We start from the raw sequence: 19,480 nt of genomic DNA on the forward strand, positions 1-19,480 counted from the left end.
GGCTGCTGAAGCATCCTACGTGGCTAACATATGGTCAAGAGTGAGACTTTAAACTCACGTACTGCAGAGTGTGTGTGTGAACAAGGGAAAACGGAACCCATTTACAACTGGATGCAACAATTTTCGAGCATCCACTCACATTAAATCAAAAGGCACTCATCAAAGCAATACAGACAATGTGGTACATGGTCATTGGGACACTTGAGGGGGTTGATGGGTAAAAACGCATGGTGTAGATCTCACACTAAATATGAGGAGATGCGAGACACACTTGCTCATGTGATGGAGGAAGACATCGCTCACAAAATCAAGGAATCGCAGTTTGTTTCCGTCCTTGTTGGTGAGAGTACGGATATCTCCACTACTTGGAAATTGTGCGTCTACATGAGAATAGTCTCAGAAGCCACAGCACAGCACAGCACTATCAAACAAATCCTGCAAGAGAAGGAAGTGGACCCTCAGAAGATGGTGGGATTTGGATCTGACAAAGCCTCGGTGAGTTGCTAATTTTTTCAATATTAAAGATAATTTTTTACCCTTACCATACTATATGGATTAACCTGACCAACTTGTTTGTTTTGGGGATTATTTATAATGTAGAATTTGGCTGGTTGAATGCTGAAGTGGCTATTAGTGTTTTTATTTATTAATTTATTCTATTTTAACAACCACGGTGTGCAATGCAGTGCAATACAGGAATAATTTAGTAATTGGCAACTAAATGTATTTTCTTGTTTCCATCTATAGGTTTTGACTGGCCAGAGATTTGGAGTGGCAGCAAGGATGAAGGAGGATTTTCCTTTTCATCCATTGCATCACCCATCGGTTGGCACTTGCTAATAATATCCCATGCATGAGAAAGTTTCAGGAGAGTATATATGGGCTGTACTACAAGCATACAACAGTTTGTGTGGCCAGCCTACAGGAAATGGAAAGAGTCCTGGATTCTCCTCAGATTAAGATGAAAGAGGTGCAAAGTGTGCAGTGGTTTTCCTTCTACTCTGCTACAGAGTCTGTGTGCAGGTTTTGGGAACCTCTGGCTGTGATGTTGGAGCAGCAAGATGAAGCTACAGGCAAGAGAATCTCAAAGAAAATTGCCACATGTGACTTTCAGGGAGTTTGGGCTATGCTCATGAATGTCATTCCCAGTTTGACTCGGCTAAACTTCATCTTTCAAAAGAGAGACTTGGATCATTCTATTATCAACCCGGCCCTGGAGACGGCAAAGCATCAGCTGAGAGCCTTGCTTAGTAAAGATGGTGCTTATTCAGAGAAGTTTAAGCAGGATTCTGGAGAGTTTATGACAACAAGGGACAGTACAAGGGAGTCTGTGTGACAGACTCGAATGCACAGAGAAGGAAAATCTCTGTGAGAAAAGCTCTGTGAAAACTGCCTTGATAGAATATATGCTGGAGCAGCTTGAGAGAAGATTTCTCCAACAGACTACTGATCTAATTTCAGCGTTCTCTGTGTTGACCCTTGCTAATGTTCACCACATATCAGAAGAAGAACGTGAGACCTATGGTAATGACCAGGTGGATTGCCTGATTGAAAGATAAGGGACTTCTGCAGCGCCTGGACCAGGTGGAGCGGTCATCAGGAAGCCAAAACTGAGTAGCTCTGTCTAAAAAGAATTGTGAAAGCAGAGAAGTACCTACAAGCCCACTTGCAAAGCTTTATACTATCAAATTCCAGCACCACAAAGAGGCTTCTACAAATTTCCTGAAGTTGGCCCCATTGCACTAGTGCTGCCAGTACACACAGCAGATATGGAGAGGGTTCAGTGCACAGAACGGTGTGAAAATATGCCTCTGAAGCTGCCTGAAGCCCGAGCAGCTTAACACACTTCTTGTGCTAAAACTTTCGGGGCTACACTGGAGTGCCTTCAACTAGGGCGGGACCTTAGATATATTCAGAAGACACTGGAAGAGGAGAATTTTCTCAGCATGAACTCACCCAAATTCACACATCTTCAACATATCATTTGGCCTTTTCATAAGCTATTTGAAGTGAATGTTTGAAGAATTTATGATTTTAAAGTTAGTTTTTCATTTTAGTGATTTAGCAGATGTCCTTATTAAGGGACCTAAATATTTGGATACTTAAGATAAATGATACATGCATACCACAGAGCTGCACTGTTGCTGTGCAATAAAATATTAGTGTTCAGTATCATGTTCATTGACCCCCTCAGATAGGGCAGTGTCCCCATAGAAAAGTAGAAAAGGGCCAGTTTGACCTCTTCCTAGACAATCCTGTCTCAAACAGGGATGTATGTATTTGGCCATGCTTCTGTGTTTGTATAAATTGGTGTATTTGTTTTGTAATAGTGGCGTTCTGAAAGAGGGGTGGTACTGTTCACTCTGTACTAGCCCACTGCTGACTGAATAGACAAAATACATGTATATGTGTGTGTCTGGCTTTCAGTAGCACTATTTTGCCACCAGAGGGGGCTGTATGCTCACATACTGGACAGTGGAATTCCCTCTAGCTAATTGGTGCCCATAGTTGGGCCACTGGGACAAATTTGGCTCTCCACAGCTTGGTGATACATTTTCCCTTTTTAAGCTGCTGTATTTATTTTAATTACATTTTTTATTACATTTTCTCTATCATTTTTTCAGTATTAGCCCACAACTGTTGAATAAATATGAAGAAAACACTCAGTACATCAGTATTTTGCAGAAATGGATAAACAGTTTTCTGTGCTGTTTCCATTGCAGCACAGATCAGTATGTTGCAGAAAGGGATAGACAGGTTTCTATCCTGTGTCTTCTGTGTCTCCAGCAGTGATTGGCATGTTGTTGAACTGGTTAGACAGGTTGCTTTGCCGTTTCTTGAGGCAGGTATGATGTGACATCAAATCAAACTGTTCCCTTCTCAAATATGACAATGAACTTTGGTGGAGCCGTGTGCCGTTCAGTCCATTCACATGTACAGAGTTCCTGCTTATATCACAGTTGAAGTCACAATCCGCAAACTCTTCATATGAATAAAAGTCTGTTTTGCTACTCTCTATCGTCGATCGATATCATACAGTAATGATCCAACCTATACCCAGTTCATGAAAGCTTTTACATTTGCTGGTTTAGATTCTCTCCTGCACAAATTCTCTTCTGCACAGCAAGTGATGCGTTTTACGTTTCTGGAAGCAGCAACAGTGGTTTGTTCGGAATAAACTGAAGAAGAACTCTGCAATTAGCATGAGCAGCAACAACCACCATGGCTGAAAAATACATGCAGAAAGTACCTTTCATCAACAGAATATCGAAGGAAAAAGAAACCGATTAATCGCTCAGAGGGAGATGCCTCCGAAGTGTCCGCCTCCGAAACAAAGTAGTGTGAATATCGTCATTGCCTTCCAAAGATGAAAAGCACTCGGGGGAGAAGGGATGATGAGGAGCGACATTGAGTGTCTTTATTATTATGTTGGGTTAGTGCCTACATATGAGTGCAAAACCTCAAAGCAATGACCGCTTGTCACCAAAGGTGTCTCCAAAATCAAGAAAAACAAGAATCGTGCGGATTACCCATTTAAGGTCTTTTTTTAGGATAACCAGTCTATATGCTCTTATGCGTCGTGATCACCATTATCCTTGTGCACATGAATAAATTGAATAATCCCATCATTACCATGGTAACAGAATTTACATGGACCGCAAAAAACAGCAGTAAACAGGATTAGTGTATATGCTTCAGTATCCGGGCTAATATTGCTCTGACATATACAGTACAGTAACTAAAAAATGGGATACTGGAGTAACCCAAATAATATTGCATTATTCATTTGCATATAACAATGTTTCCCATATAATTTTTTAGAACGGTGGAGGTTGGGGGAAGTAATTGTTTAAAATTGTTTCACGAAACGACCAAAAAATAGTTCGGGCATATCATTAAGCACATGCACACACCCACATATACATACTCCCTAACCACCACTGTCAAGTACACTAATTACTCCCTGTGTGTGTGTGTGTGTGTGTGTGTGTGTGTGTGTGTGTGTGTGTTGAGAGCTGTCAGCATGAGTGGAACTAGGCTGTCACAATGTTTTCTGGATCACTGGTTTGTCTGTGAGAGACAAAGAGTGACAGTGTGTGTGTGTGTGGGAGTGAGAGACAAGGGGGGGGGGGGGATGTTTAGCTCACACTTATCATCAAAAAGCTTGTGTTTTAGTCAAGTGTTTTTCACAGCGGTTCATATTCACAAGGTGTGAAAGCTACAGCTGAACAATATATCCAGTTCATCCTGATATTACAGTGCAATATCTACCTCAGAATGCCGCAGTGTGGAATTGTTAAATGCATTTTTACAATGCACAGTCAGTGAGAGAAGTAATGAGAAGTGTCTGGCACGCATGCCTCCCTCAAGCCCATAAATACTATATGAGATTTATTATCCCTAAGAAGTCCAGTGGGAGCTTTTCCAGCGTCTAGAAGTAGGATGCAACTTTTTCGCTGTCAATACCCATTCCATTTACTAAAGTGTAAGTATTCCTCAGTACTGATTACCAATCTGATCCATTACAAGAGAGTATACACCTAGACCATTAGTCAATAGAGAAAAATACTGACCCCACACCTAGACCATTAGTCAATAGAGAAAAATACTGACCCCACACCTAGACCATTAGTCAATAGAGAAAAATACTGAGCCCTTTTTGTATATACATCATTTTATGTATGGAAAATGGCAGAAATCATGTCACCTTTGGTGGTTTTGGCATGTTATAGTGGATATGACAGATTAGCCTTATAGCAATAGGTATCCCTATCTGGAAGTGTTACAGACCGCATCAAAAAGTAATGTAGACTTAATATGTCAAGCTAGACTTTAGAAAATTCTATTATGATCTATATTGCAGCTGCAATATCTGTCAAATAAATGCAGTAAAACATTTTGTCCATATTTTACAGCTTACCACAGTAAGAATTAATGAATTGATCTCAGCTGTTTTAGTTTCATCCATTCATTCATCCATTATTCATCCATCAACTGTCAGAATGTGTCTGGTAAAATTCCATGTGCACGCTAATACCCTCTTTGCTCATAGCGACGATTGCCCAAGTGACTCATACCCATTGTTCAATGCCAGCAAAATGGTAAATAATGAAATGTGGCGCCATTATCATCAAACTGTCACTGCTTTTAATTCTCTACAATCTTATTAAATCACTGTAATTTTGTACTTATTTTTCATCACACACACACACACACACACACACACACACACACACACACACACACAGAGTATGCCTTGATTCCAGATTGATGCAGGCTAAACTGGGGGGTTACAGGGGATGAGACGATGTATACAAACACACACACACACACACTCCTATAATGGAGAGCTTTGAGAGGTTTATAAGGGTGCATATCACAATCATGTTATATTGATGTGCAGTGGACACATTACCAGAGCATGACTTCATTGTCAAGAGATACACATCCATATGGAGAGGCAGGGCTAGGTGGAGAAAAACACACCGGCAGGATAGATGCTTCCACATCTCCCTCTCATAGATTCCCATCCAGACCGCATATTTTCAGATTATCTTTAACTGAACTAAAACATCTATTTTGTGTTTTTGGTGGGAAGGATGGTAGTCAGAGCTAACAGTCTGTGTCTGCAGACTATAAAATGCAAAGTGTTGACAACAATGTAATGCTAAGAACACTGGCCAAAGGGCTTAAAGAGAGACTGGTAGCAACACAAGATATAAATACTGAGCAAAGTACGCATATGAACTATGTGGATCTGTAAAACCTAATTGGACTGACTCTTGGGCAGTCACGTTGCGATTACAGCTGATAATTATTGATTACTTGCATGAACTTGTCATCAGTAACATAGTCCACTGCAATACACTGCAATTAGTGAAGCTTATTGAAAATTAACAATGTAATCACATTGTTAATTTTCAATAAGCTTCACTAATTGATTGAACAGCTAATTGTTGAATAAATACAACATTATATATTCATTGTATTCATTAATTTAGACTGTGTGTGTGTGTGTGTGTGTGTGTGAGAGAAGTCCTAATCTAAACCACAGAGTTTGATACTGCTTAATATAATGCATACTGCTTTACATCCTATAGATTTATATCCTCTTACCAAGGTAATTGTGTGTGTATATGTTAATCCCGTAATCCACAACACAACATAATCCACAACAGTCCCTCTGGTACACATCCTGAGAGGGTGTGTGTGTGTGTGTGTGTGTGTGTGTGTGGGGGTGGGGGGGTGTACAGACAGAGACAGAAGGGAGGGTGAAAGGAGAAGAAGGGGGTCAGTTGTTACACGTGTAGTCTTTGTAATCTCCAAGTCCCTGGTGACTCAGTGGGCTAAGGTGCAGTAGGTGTGACGCCATGGGTTTGGATCAGGATCACAACCTTTGTCGCATGTTATCCTCCCTCTCTGCCTCCCATCTTTCTTTTCTCTCTCTCCTGTTTACTCTCCTACTAAAGTAGAAATGGATTAAAAATAATCGTAAAGAAATGTTGCAGTTTTATGTTGCCTGTCCACTTCTGTCAAGACAAACAAGAGTGCAGAAGAACAGAACTCAGAACTAGGTCGCTGAAAAACACACAAGCAGTTGGTCTCCGTTTTTCACTTTCTCTCTCGCTCTCTCTTGCCGATTCACGGGGTGCTGCCACTGCTCTGTGTGTGTGTGTGTGTTGGAATGTGATGTTAATGTAAGCAAACGAATGGAGATGGCTGACGAATTTTGAGTGTGTATGCATGCAGTGTGTTTGTGTGTTTATGTGTGTGAGTCTCACATGACTCTTTTTCTGCTGGTCTCATGTTTAAACCAGGACAATAATGCCTTTTTTATACACACACACACACACACACACACTCACTCTCTCTCTCTCTCTCTCTCTCTCTCTCTCTCTCTCTCTCTCTCTCTCTCTCTCTCTCTCTCTCTCTCTCTCTCTCTCTCTCTCTCTCTCTCTCTCTCTCTCTCTCTCTCTCTCTCTCTCGACATTGACACTTTGAAATTTAGAATTTAGTGTTGTGTTGCTCTTCCTGTGGTTCTTGTGGGGAATGTTAAAAATATCTGTTTTTCCTTCAGATAACCTAAAAACCTCTTGTTCTATAAAGAGCTTGGAGCAAGTGGGTAGCTGAAAAGCAAAGGCTGAGACTTGCCCCCTTACTGTAACAAGTGGCTGAAGTAAAATCCCAAAATGTCACTGTATGTATGGCTTTAAACACACATACATGCATGCATACATACATACACAAACAGATGGTCAATGATGGCTAGGTTGTCTGTTTGACATTTAGTGTTGTTCTGCAAAGTGGAGATAACTATCTCTCGGGAGACAGGTAGGTAGCTTCTGTCCTGGCCTATTGGCATTTATAATATCCTCACGCACACACCCACACACTAATGCATGCAGACTTACACACATACAGGCACTCATGCATACAAAAGCCCACAGACACTAACACATGCCAACACACACACACACGCGCACACACACACACACGCACACACACACACACACAGAGGCAGGTAGTGGTAGTTTTGTGCTCTGTGACCTCTTGGTATTTTATTGAGATAAAGTCACTTCTTCTCCAGAGACTGTGTTGCTGGTTTTTCCTGGTTTAAAACGGGACTTTGGCCATGCCCCAGTGAAGAGGGCCAGATGACATCATATACTAATTTGCATAGAAGTGGGCTGATTTCTCTCCAGAAAAACAGTGAACCAAGAAACGGCAATATATGTAACACCTCTAAATCCTCCATTGAAGACTTAAAGGTTCTATTTAACAGTGCTCAAGGACTTTCGAGACTTCTTGAATGTAGGTAAAAAAAATTCAAGATATTTTTCGACTTTTTCATGACCTACAAATAAATAATGAATAAATAAGAGGGCTTCTAACAAGCAGCAGGTAGCTTACATTAGTTGACCAATAGTGAATGAAAGTTAGGCCTACAGCTGCATATCAAGTGTGCTGAAATTCTTTCCCGACAGTGATTAATGCAACAGACTGAACTCATATTCTATCACAGCCTTAGGCAACATGAGGCCGACTTTGTGCATATTAAATCTTTTCACAGCCTCAATGTGATGACACAATATTGTGTCAATGAGAAGAATGAAAACCGTGTCTTAATGAAAGGCAGTGTTAAGAATTTATGCATTTACACTATCTGCAATTTCCCTCCAGCAGTCCTCCCTAGCCTTGTCAGCAGCAACACTGTTCCTTACTTATACTCATATTTAGTCATTATAACAGTTTGTTTTTATTGAGAGATGTCTTTCCCATACCCACTTTTACAATCTACTTAATGTGTTGAAATTGTTGACAGTATGTTTATATAATCCCACAATTATTTATAGTCTATTGTTTTTGTTGTTTGATTATTTAATGATTGATTATTTCATTGCTTCTTTTTATTTCCTTTTCCCTGCTGAATCATATGACTTTTTCAACTTCAATGACCTGATTTTCCCCACGGGGATCAATAGTTTAATCTGTCCATGTTGCATATGATTGGCTATTTGTTCCCCGCCTCTTTCATGTGAAGGCGCTCACAGCTGGATTGGTAAATCCTGGGTTGATAGAGCCAGTTGATAACCAGCTGTGTGAGACCGGTTATCTGGGATTGTCTGGCAGTGTTTGGTTTTGTGAAGTCAGCTAATGCAAAGATAGCCTGACTATGTTGAACTGTTGTTGCTGTATAGCCTCACCCTCTGCAAGATTGGTGCCGCAGAACTGACTTTGTTTCTAGTGATTAATTGTATTGGATGGTCTCTAAATTTCATGAATTTCTCTCTTTGTTTGGTGATACCAGCATAGCATTTAAACATGCTTGAACCTCAAGTCAAAGTCAAATCTACAGTGATTGTAATGAACAATATGCATCTGAGAACTTTGTGCTCACAGTTGTGAATATTAAGAGGATAACACAGGGGAAGGAGTGAGATAAAACAGATGAGAGAACAGAGGACAGAGAAGGACAGAAGGGCGAGAGAAGCGGGGTAGGGAGGGAGAGAGCAGGGGAGAAATGAGAAAATGAAGAGACAAGTCGAGTGACTCTGAGCAGACAGAAAGGAGGATGGAAAGAGGAGGGAAAGACAGAAAGGGGGGGAGGGAGGGATAGAAAGATTGAAGAGGATAGAGCAGGGAAAGAGTGAGATTAAACACGCACGATAAATGATGATGGAAAGAGGAGGAGGGGGGGCAGAGAGGGAGAAGAGAGGAGGATAGAGTCGTAGAAGCAGTAGGATTAAAACCGGAGAGATGTGGAGGAAGAGAGGGACAGACAGAAAGACCAGACAGACCGTGAGAGAAAATTGAGAGTCCAGGGGAAGGTGACATTAAACAGAAGGAAGATTGATGTCGAAGGGAGGGAGGGGAAGGCAGGGATGGGTCGGGGAAGGCAGGGATGGGTCAGGTAAAGAGGGAGCGACACAGCGTGAGGGAATGAAAACCGAGGGGAAGAATAGGAGAGAGGGGGGACAGAGAGAGAGAAAGATAGGTTAGGGGTGGAGAGAGAGGGGAAATGGGGTAGTGTGTTTGACGTGGAGAGAAATGGAGAACTGTCCCTCAGGTTTTCCATGTCAGATGTGATGAGAATCAACTGCGACCAACTTGAAATGTTTTTTCTCTGTGGCTCTCTGTCTCTCTCCCTGTCTAAACATTGTCCAAACATTTCACACTAGCGTAAATCATTTTGTAAACTTGTTTAGATTAGGTTGGTCAAACATTTTTACCAGAAAATAATGATCCAGGCAACTTTGGTAGTGTGTGTGTTCTGTGGTGACGGACTTGTTTTGCTAGCAACGCAAGAAGGCTCTGTAACTGTGAATGGCATCCAGTAGTGTAATACTTTAGTGTCTCAGTTCCCTTCAGTTTGTGTATATCACTTAGTGAAGATGGATAGACATTTTTGGGAAGATGGCCTCCCTAGTGGGTGGTTTTGTTGCTGTACTGGATCACGACTGCTGAATAAATAACAGAAGTAGAAAGTGACGATACTGTAGATACTGTACTAAATATCTACACCTATATGAGTGAGTTTTCTTTTTAGACATAAGAGCAGTGAGCCCAGCACATGTTGATTTCCATGTGATTGTAACAAAGTAGTTGAATACATGCTTGTGAGCAACGCTTAAGTAATTTCCTAGAACAAGAAAATCTGCTCTTTTGAAAAGGGCAAAGAGGACGGGCATGTCATACAGAGTTAATACAATTCATGAGATTCACGCAGGTGCTTGTTTGTCTGTGTGTGCATGTGCATCAGGTCATGTGTGCATTATTTTTTTCCTGACTGTGCATGTGAGCACGTCTGTAGTTAATTATTCATACATCAGTATTGTGACAAACAATAGTCATATCACTAGAGAGGAGATTGAAGTCACTGTTATCTACACCATACAGTTCTCTCTCTCTCTCTCTCTCTCGCTTTCTCGCTTTCTCTCTCTCTCTCTCTCTCTCTCTCTCTCTCTCTCTCTCTCTCTCTCTCTCTCTCTCTCTCTCTCTCTCTCTCTCTCTCTCTCTCTCTCTCTCTCTCTCTCTCTCTCTCTCTCTCTCTCTCTGTGTAACCTGTCTTGTGACTAGTACTGAGGCACCATGATGAGGCGACCTTCATCTAAACAAAGTCAACACTGTGTTACAGCTCGCTTGCTCTCTCTTTCTCTTCTTTCTCTCTCTGTCTCTTTCTCTCTCTCGTCTCTCTTTTTTTTCTGTCCCACTATTTCAGTATTTCAGACCTAAACTAAGAGTGGGGAAAAATATATAGCTTAATATTGTATATCTTACTCTGCAATATTGTATGGATACATTGTAGCTCAGTATTGTGACACTTTATTTGCATAATATGGCTTTTAATGAAAGTGCACATAATGACGCTGTTGAAAATGGCTATTCATAGGCTTACAATATTTATTACATATACTGTTGATTTGCCCCTGAATGAGCACGTTTTGTAGTCGAGGATGCAGAAAAGTGGTCGAAGATGGTGGTGATTTAGATGATAAAGGTGGTGAGTTATAATAAACAGAATAAAATTGAACACATCAACATCTTCCTGAAAAAACTAAGGGGATGGAAAGGCAAATTTGTAAATGGAAGTTGAAATGTTTCCCTGTATGCTACCTTAAGATTTTGACATCTTAAGATCTGACATCAATAAACTGCTAATATCCACCAATTACTGGTTGTTTCTAAAAGTGCAAAGTGAATTAATTGGTTTTGAATGTTTGTTTATAACCTGATTCCTACCTACCATTAAAATATTTTTGTTGATCTTATTAGATTGTGTCTATGCTGGGGTGGTGTGTGTGCATGCATATATGTGTGTGTGTCATATAATTAATGCTCAATAGCAAGTGGGGCTTGTCAGTGAGAACACTTAAGCACCACAAATAACCCAGTCATCACAGCTGTATGTGTGTATGTATGTATGTGTGTGTGTGTGTGTGTGTGTGTGTGTGTAGGAATAAGCATTTTGTGTGTGTTTGGGTGTAAAGTAGCAGCTGTGAGCTGAGTGCTGCTGTTGGAGACAGCGGTCCACTGTCGACTCACACAGCTGAGCTTCAGTAATGCTTCACTATGTATGTATATTTATGTCTCTTTCTTGATTTCTTTTTACATCTTCCCTTCTCTCTTCATTTTACACCTCTTTTTTGTGATACTCCATTGATCCCGAAAGAGAAAATTGTCTTTTGTCTTGCCCGGTTCCATCTAAGGTGAATCTGCAGCTACTGAAAAGCAGGTAGGGTTCATTGTCTTACTCAAGGACAGATCAGCAAAGTGAATGCCTGCTGTTAAGGGGGCTTGAACCAAGGCCTTCTGATTCAAGAGCAGTATCTCTAATCTCATCTAATACCCTACCCTGCTGCCCAGTCATTTTATACAGTGGTGGATGTAGAATAAAAAACCGTAGGCTAGTAGTTTGGGAGAGGTATCAGTAGAGTTTTATTGGTACTATTCTGATTCTTACCAATTGTTTCATGTTTTTCAAATCTGTCTCTAAATGGATTTGGATATTTTTATTGTTGGATTTATATCATCAGTTGTTCCTGCATTTACTCTCATCAAGATCAATCTTTGGTGAATTATTCTGACATTGAGACACATTTAACTTTTTTGTGTTTTGATGTCTTTAATATGGTCATGCAGGACTTCTACGCAAAATGCCCTTGATAAACAGTTGGGTAGTTGAATAAGGTAAATCCCTAGCATACTGAACACTATTAATTCTGGTACATTTTACATTACATTTTAGGCTGTCACATACCTGACACATACAGGTGAGTTTTTAGGTTATGACAGTTGTGACTGTACTGCTCTGACTGGAATGGGAAGGTCATTCCACCATTTTCAGGCAAGGAGGGAGAAGAGTCTAGGCCTGGTAGAGCGATGACCAGCTTGCCTCAGGGAAGCGAGAGCTAAGTGGCTGGTAGCAGCAGAGCGCAGGCTGGCGTGCCGGGCGCAGTTTCCTTAGCAGCCTTCCTCAGCAGCCTTCCTCAGCACCATGGTTTTGAATTCAGTGTGAACTGCCACAGATAGCCAATAGAAGGACTGCAAGAGGGAGGTGTCAAAAGAAAATTTGGGGAGGTCAACATAAGGCTGGCTGTAGCTATGGGTGTGCAATGAACCGATAACGAAAATTATAAATGCCTTCTTTTTCAGCAAGCTAACAATTGACACACAAACAGCCACTTGTGTGGTTAGAATAGTGTCAATCATTATGCCAATTAGGTACACACCCACTACAGCACTGTTGCAAACTGGGCGACTGTGCCATTACATTTAGTGACTTTTCAGTGTTGTCCAGTGTTCGTATGACAATGAGTGTTTGTAACTACAGTTTCTAATCTATGCTGACAAAAAATATTTTTGCTAATGAATATTTTAGTTACAACTAGGTTGGGCTTAATGGTCAGCAATGGTTCGGCAGACAGGCTACTTTAAGACTGCTAGCCTACCAGAGTGTATCAATATAGGAGAGTGGATTTCTTCTTCTTGACAATACATTGGTGAATGATGTAGTACGATGTAGTAGCCTGATTATTCCAATACTGTAGCAACAGTTGATGCTGCACAACTAGCTAGACGCCAGGGGACTGTACAGCATCTGTACTTGTTTTTGTATTTGTTTGCCTATGAAAAAGTATAGTGAGGCAGTCATCTTCCTGTTTTGGTTGAGGCCCCTCCTTTGTGCCATAAGTCAATCCTGCACAATTAGCCAGGGGCACACAGAATAAACACATAAAAAGCACCACATTGAATAAACCAATTTTCATGCCGATGGTCTCACTTTTCTACAGCTATTATACCATGCTGTCACAATGAATTTTAGAATGATATATTGAGGTAAATATTCTACATGCAGAGGCTTTAAGCATAAATAAGGAAGGCAGTTGAGTAGAAAGATTTTTCAATTTTGATAGCGTTGAAATAATTTGGCTACTTAAAGTCTGACAACAGAAGCATGCGTTGCAAAATGTTTCATCATGTGAGACCGTATCATCCTTCAGAGCACACGGAATGTAAGCAAATCACAGCCACTCTCAACATCAGGGCTACGCGAGCATTGGACCCAGTAGATCATCTTGAGGACATTCTAAGTTCTAGTTCTAAGTTCTTTACCCACTCAATATCACTGAACTCCCTCAGGACCACCCATTCCCACCAATCCTTGCTCCGTATCCTCACACAAAGACACTCAGTTGCTGGTTGCATGTGCTGTCTCCTTTCCAGCAGGTTTCCCAAAAATAGAGCCTGAAGCATGACATTTTGTAATTGCAATAGAGAGAGGCATAAGACTGTGATGAACAACATGATGTGGTTCTGCAAAATCATGACTGGAATTTGTTTTTGGTAAAAATTTGATAGTGGTGGAACAGGAAACAAAAGGCAATTTTTTTTTTTGAAAAAAAATGAAATAAATACTTAAGTCATGTAAACAGGATTATTATGGGGAGTTGTCAGTTTATGCCATCATGTAAACGGCTTAAACGGACTATTGTCTTACTCACAGTATTGACAGTAGTCTCCTTATTGTGCACATGTAAACATAACCATTGTGTGTATGTATAACTGTATAACACAGTGGAAGAAGTTGGCTAAATACACTCCTATGGTAGAAATACTATCCTTCAGCTAATTCAAGAAGGCATTATTGAATTAGTGGGATTGGTAGCATAGCTGTCTATTATGCTGGCAAGCTGTCAGTGGCTGGAGTGAGTGACCTGGTGTTCGCAATCTGCCAGTCAAGTGCTCATGCCTGCCGGTTGAAAGTGGAATTATTTTGTGGAAATAAAAGAATGGGGAAAATATACAGCCTATTAGTTCACCAGTCACCCAATCACATAGGGACGGTCTACCCATTGAGCTACACTAGATGACTTAATTCATGTGTCATATATTATTTTGGATTTTATTTATTTTTTTCTCTTTACCATCACAGCCACAGTATGCATGATAAGTTACCTTACTTAAACAAAGGCTCATTTTCCTTCTCCTAAATTGATTTTGGTTCAGAGGTAACCTCTTTGAACTTGAGACACTGCACGCTAAACTGAGAAAGAGAATGAATCATGTTACAGTGTAATCAAACAAGTACTCACTTAACTATCTATAACTTTATCTGCAATCTCATTACTTGCAGTTACAATTACAGTTACCTTTTTCACTAATCAGATTAATGTAATCCCTTTTCATGTAATCCATTATTCTTCAGGCCTGACTATTATATGTAGTCAACTGCAGAGAGGAGAGAGAGAGAGAGAGAGAGAGAGAGAGAGAGAGAGAAGAACGGGGGAGACAAGAATAAGAGAAAGGGAAAGAGTGAGAAAGGAAAGATAAGAGAGGAGTGAGAGAAAGAAAATTGAGACGTGGAGAAAGAGGAGAGCTGGGCAAGTAGAGAGATGGATGCAGGCCGACAGAAAGAGAGTGTGAGACGGACAGTGGGAAAGTGGAAGAGGAACAGTGTGGTGAGTGGGGAAAGAAAATGGAAAAAGAGGGGACAGAAGGACAGAGAGAGAAACCAGATGTGTGGGTTCGCTGAGCTTAACACACACGCACACACACACACACACTCACACACATTTGTGTTGATGTACTTCTGAAAGGACTATTAACTATTAATTTAGATGCATTCCCCAACTCCTTATCCTAACCTTAAAAGAATACCGGGTCTTTTCTAATGACTGCAACATACAAGCTAGTTAATGTAATAAATACTGAACACAGAGGTGAAACTGCTGTTAATTTTCACATATTGTATTCTTATATTCCTTTACCCATCTTTAACCTTTACCTTCAACTAACCCGAAACCCAACTCTACTCTAAAATGTACGCATTTACAAAGGAGGCCTGAAGAATTGCCCCCACATGTAACACATTTTGTAGATTTTTGGACATTTGGACCCTACAAATGTGCAAATATAAATTTCACAAATAACACAGACGCACACAGTAGCAGCAGGCAGCTGCTGGCTATTCTACAACCATTATTCAAGCTACAGTGAGGGGTGGGTGGGGTGGAGCCTCTAGCCCCCCTTCCCCTCCCCCTCTACACACACACACACACGCTTTTGCTGTCGCCTTCATGCATATACCGCTCCCTTTTCCCCTTCCACACACTTGCCACACTCTTAAGCTCGCTCACTCTGTCTCTCTCTTGCATATACACATACTCAAGCTTGCTCACACACAAAGACACTCACCCCTCCTCTGCTTTCCCCTTCTACACACACAGTCTTGCCGCCACACACACACACACACACACACACCCCTCCTCCGCTTTCCCCACTTCATACACGCACACATAAAAACGTACACTTTCTCTCTCCCACACACACACACACACTCCAGCTCTCTTTCTCTCTCTCACACACACCCTCTCGCTCTCTCTCTCTCTCTCTCTCTCTCTCTCTCTCTCTCGCACACACACACCCCTCCTCCCTGTGTCAGTGCAAAGTAGAGCGAGAGCACAGAGCCACTCGTTCATTTTTTCGTTTGTTGTCTTGCTCAGTCTCTTCGGGCTGCACGGAGGGGAAGGGAGGATTTTTTTCTTTGCTTCCATCCACCCGTCCATCTGTCCTTCTAGGAGGAGAAAGACAGCAAGTGACACAGAAGGAGAGAGAGAGAGAGAGAGGAAGGGACAGAAGCCGGTCTCTCTCGCTCCATCTGCCTGTCTGAAAGAAAGGGAGAGAGAGATAAAATAGGGGTAACAGACAGGGGAGAGGAGAACAGGAGAGGAGAGGGAAGGAGTCGCCATGGGTCAACTGTGCTGCTTCCCGTTCTCCCAAGCAGAGGAGAAAATCAGTAAGTGTCTGTCTCCATGCGTGGGTGTGTATTGTTAAATGGGAGAAATCAATTGGATTCATATTCTGACTAATTGGCGAATGTCTATTGGGAGATGCTGTATGTGTGTATGAATATGCGTTGGGTGTGTGTCAACTGTCTGCGCACAGGTATCATTGTGTGCGTGTGTGTGATGGGGTTATACCATAAGATCCTTTTTTGTATCCAATCCAGTATTTTATGTCAGTGGTGATTATATATTTGTAGGGTGACACTGTGTCTCATTCGCTCATAATCCAACTGTTCAGCTCACATTGCTGGGTGGTTTTGCCTGGCTTTTTTGTCTATGTGTTTGTAACAAGACAAAATAGTTGTACTCTAATACTGATGTACTATTATCATCTTCTCAGTGCCAATACCAATTCTGAGTGCTAAACTTGAAGTATTGTCTGATACCTAGCACTGATTTGATCTGATTAATATGTCCGAACAATAAAGACTTGCACCATTAGTTTGTGGTCTTTGGCCAAAAACGATTTATGTGCAAAAAAGACACACAAAAAAAATGAAGTAACTTTATTTTTTTATTTCTGATACCTTAAATGCAGTTCATGGTATTGAATTTTCTTATTGGAGAAATTCTTCAGTGTTGATGCCTTATGTATGTATAGGGCTATAGTAGCTAGCTGGATGCCATTTCTAACCATTATTCCCATACATCATTCCCATATGTGTGTGTTTGTTTGGGGAGAAATTGTGGTAATTTATCATGGTTTTATTCTTTTTCCAATTTTCTTTATCAGTGGTGGTAGAGTTCTTGCTGTGGCACCTCACCGCTGCTTTGTGAATGTAGAGGAAACACCAGTGAGTGGGACAGCTACAGGACAGAAAGTTGAAAATGATTAGAAATGATTTGTCTTGATCTGTCATAGTAAGATGGTGGAGTTTAGTCAAATATCGTCTATTTCCTGCAGAAATCTCACAACTCTACAATGGCAACTTTTCAGGAATTGAGGAAAAATGAGTATTGTTGAGGTTGCCCCGTGCTCAGTCACATGGTTGACTTACCCCCGGGGTCAAAAAAAATTGCTACATGACATTGTGTTCAAAAACATTACAGTAAAAAAGCAGTAAGTTACAGTAAAAAAAGAAAAATAAGGGCCAACCTGGAGGTAGAAAGTTTTCGTAAGACAGCAGTGATTTACACTGGCAACTGTCTGACTTGCATCAGCTCATTGGAAATGAGCAGATCTCTGGTGGCTAGTTACTGGCACTACCTGTGGTTTGATTACAGCTTTAGCAGTGCTTTGTCAGTTAATTGTTTTGTAGCAGTGCTGTGTGGGGTAATTTAGATTTTGGTTGCATTTCCAACCCAGTTTTGGTGCTACTGCAGATTCTAGGACTAAAACTAGTCTTATGCAGATTATTATAAAACACATTTACTTGGGTCTATAATGGTTTGTGCTCGTTGAGGGAAATGAGCAAAATTAGTTTTTATTATTTTCACCGTTTTCTCTAGGAGTGGTGATTTTGCATTTTGGTACGTTGTGTTTCTTCACAACCTTTATATAAGACGTGCCATTTTCATTACATCTCCAAGTGTAGTTTGAGACAACACACATCTTGTTAGATTTCAGCACATGTTAAAGATGTACAGTTTTATTATCAACATACTAACATAACAGCCACTTATCATAGTGTGTAAACACATGATGTATTCAAAGGTAGTACAAGATGTATGCTGTCTCAAACTACACTCAGAGAGGAGTTGAAAATGTTAAGAGTGTAGCATAGACTAGCTATGGGGATGGGAAGGGTGCAGTCCATAGAGCCAGAATACAGTGTTTGCCTTGTAGTGTTTGGGGAGAGGCTAATTGGATTACAGCTTCTTGTTTGTCCCAGTTTTCATTCTAGTACAAGAAATTGAAATTGACCTTATTTAGATACTGTATACTGATAGAAAATCTCTGTCCCCATGCGACTGCTCCCACAAGCTGCTGTTGTAAATCATAGTCAAACAAGTCGACTACAGTAGTGTAGTTTTATAATCATTTGTTCTTGCTCGTCTAGTCTGTTAATTAAAGATGAAAAAATACAGTATGTTATGTATATTAACACTGCTACTAACCTATTTTTTGGATTATATATTAATTATTCAGCGGCGATACTAAGTAATAGATGATTTGTGGCCTGTAAAGTGTGTGTGTGTGTGTCAGTGTGTGTGTGCTGTATGTAATGACTTGGTCACACTGATCATCCTGTCATAAACGCAGACTTTGACACCGTTGAAATGGCTTTTATGGAAATAGGTGGGGTGTGTGTGTGCTTTTTCAGCACTGGTAAAGACAGAAGTATCAAGCTGTGCCGCCTGTACACAGCATTACTGTTTGCATTCTCTCTGCCTCTCCGCTTCTCTCTGTTTCTCCTCCTCTCCCTTGCTTTTTCCTCTCTATGTGTCCCTCTCTCCCTGTTTGCAGCTGCATTGCTATAAACAGTCAAGCCACTGTGCCCTACTTCTGACTGTAGAGGAGGAGAGGGGAGAGGGGAGATGGAGGGAGAAAAGGATCGAGGGAAGCAGGGAGAGAAGACTAATGAGGGGAGAGACTAGGAGCAAAGAGAAATGGTGATATTGACACAGAGGAAGAAAAAGACAGAGGGAGGGAGGGAGGAGTGTGCGTGTGTGTGTGTAGTAGTAGTAGGTCAGATGCTACCCCTGTGATGTGATGACGGTCACCCTTGTGAGCACAGCAAGAGGTGTGTGTGTGTGTGTGTGTGAATTCAACCAGAACAGATTTGACAAGGCTTCACACGGTGGTGTTAGCAGTCACTGCAGGTGAAAAACAAACACACACACTACCACTCACAACACACACATCACCAGACGTGCTCACACGAACACCCACACTTACTCATGCGCACATTAACACAAACAACCACAAATCAAATTTTGGTTTTTATCTATGAAATGCATTACGTGATATTTTGTCACGGATATGCATGCGTATTTACAATCGCAGGATTTACTGTACAGCCTTAGTAAAGCTGCGGGAGAGAAGTTCTTTCTTGTCACCACGTTTTTGAAACCGCACTGTTTTGTAATCGAACCATATCATTTGCGACATGGTAAGATGTTGGAATTAGTGATTGCTTCCGACCGCAGAGAGTTCACACAGAGTCCAGTCACTAAATTCTTCTGTAATGAAC

General features: G+C 41.0%; 1 protein-coding gene across 2 annotated transcripts in view; it reads left to right on the plus strand.

Moving 5' to 3' along the window:
• akap7 (A kinase (PRKA) anchor protein 7) overlaps positions 1-19,480 on the plus strand; it is a 46,889-nt gene that overhangs the window by 11,748 nt on the left and 15,661 nt on the right. The gene's annotated exons all lie outside the window — the stretch shown is intronic.

This window comes from Centroberyx gerrardi, chromosome 18 (genome assembly GCF_048128805.1).
Source record: "Centroberyx gerrardi isolate f3 chromosome 18, fCenGer3.hap1.cur.20231027, whole genome shotgun sequence".
Lineage (NCBI taxonomy): Eukaryota > Metazoa > Chordata > Actinopteri > Beryciformes > Berycidae > Centroberyx > Centroberyx gerrardi.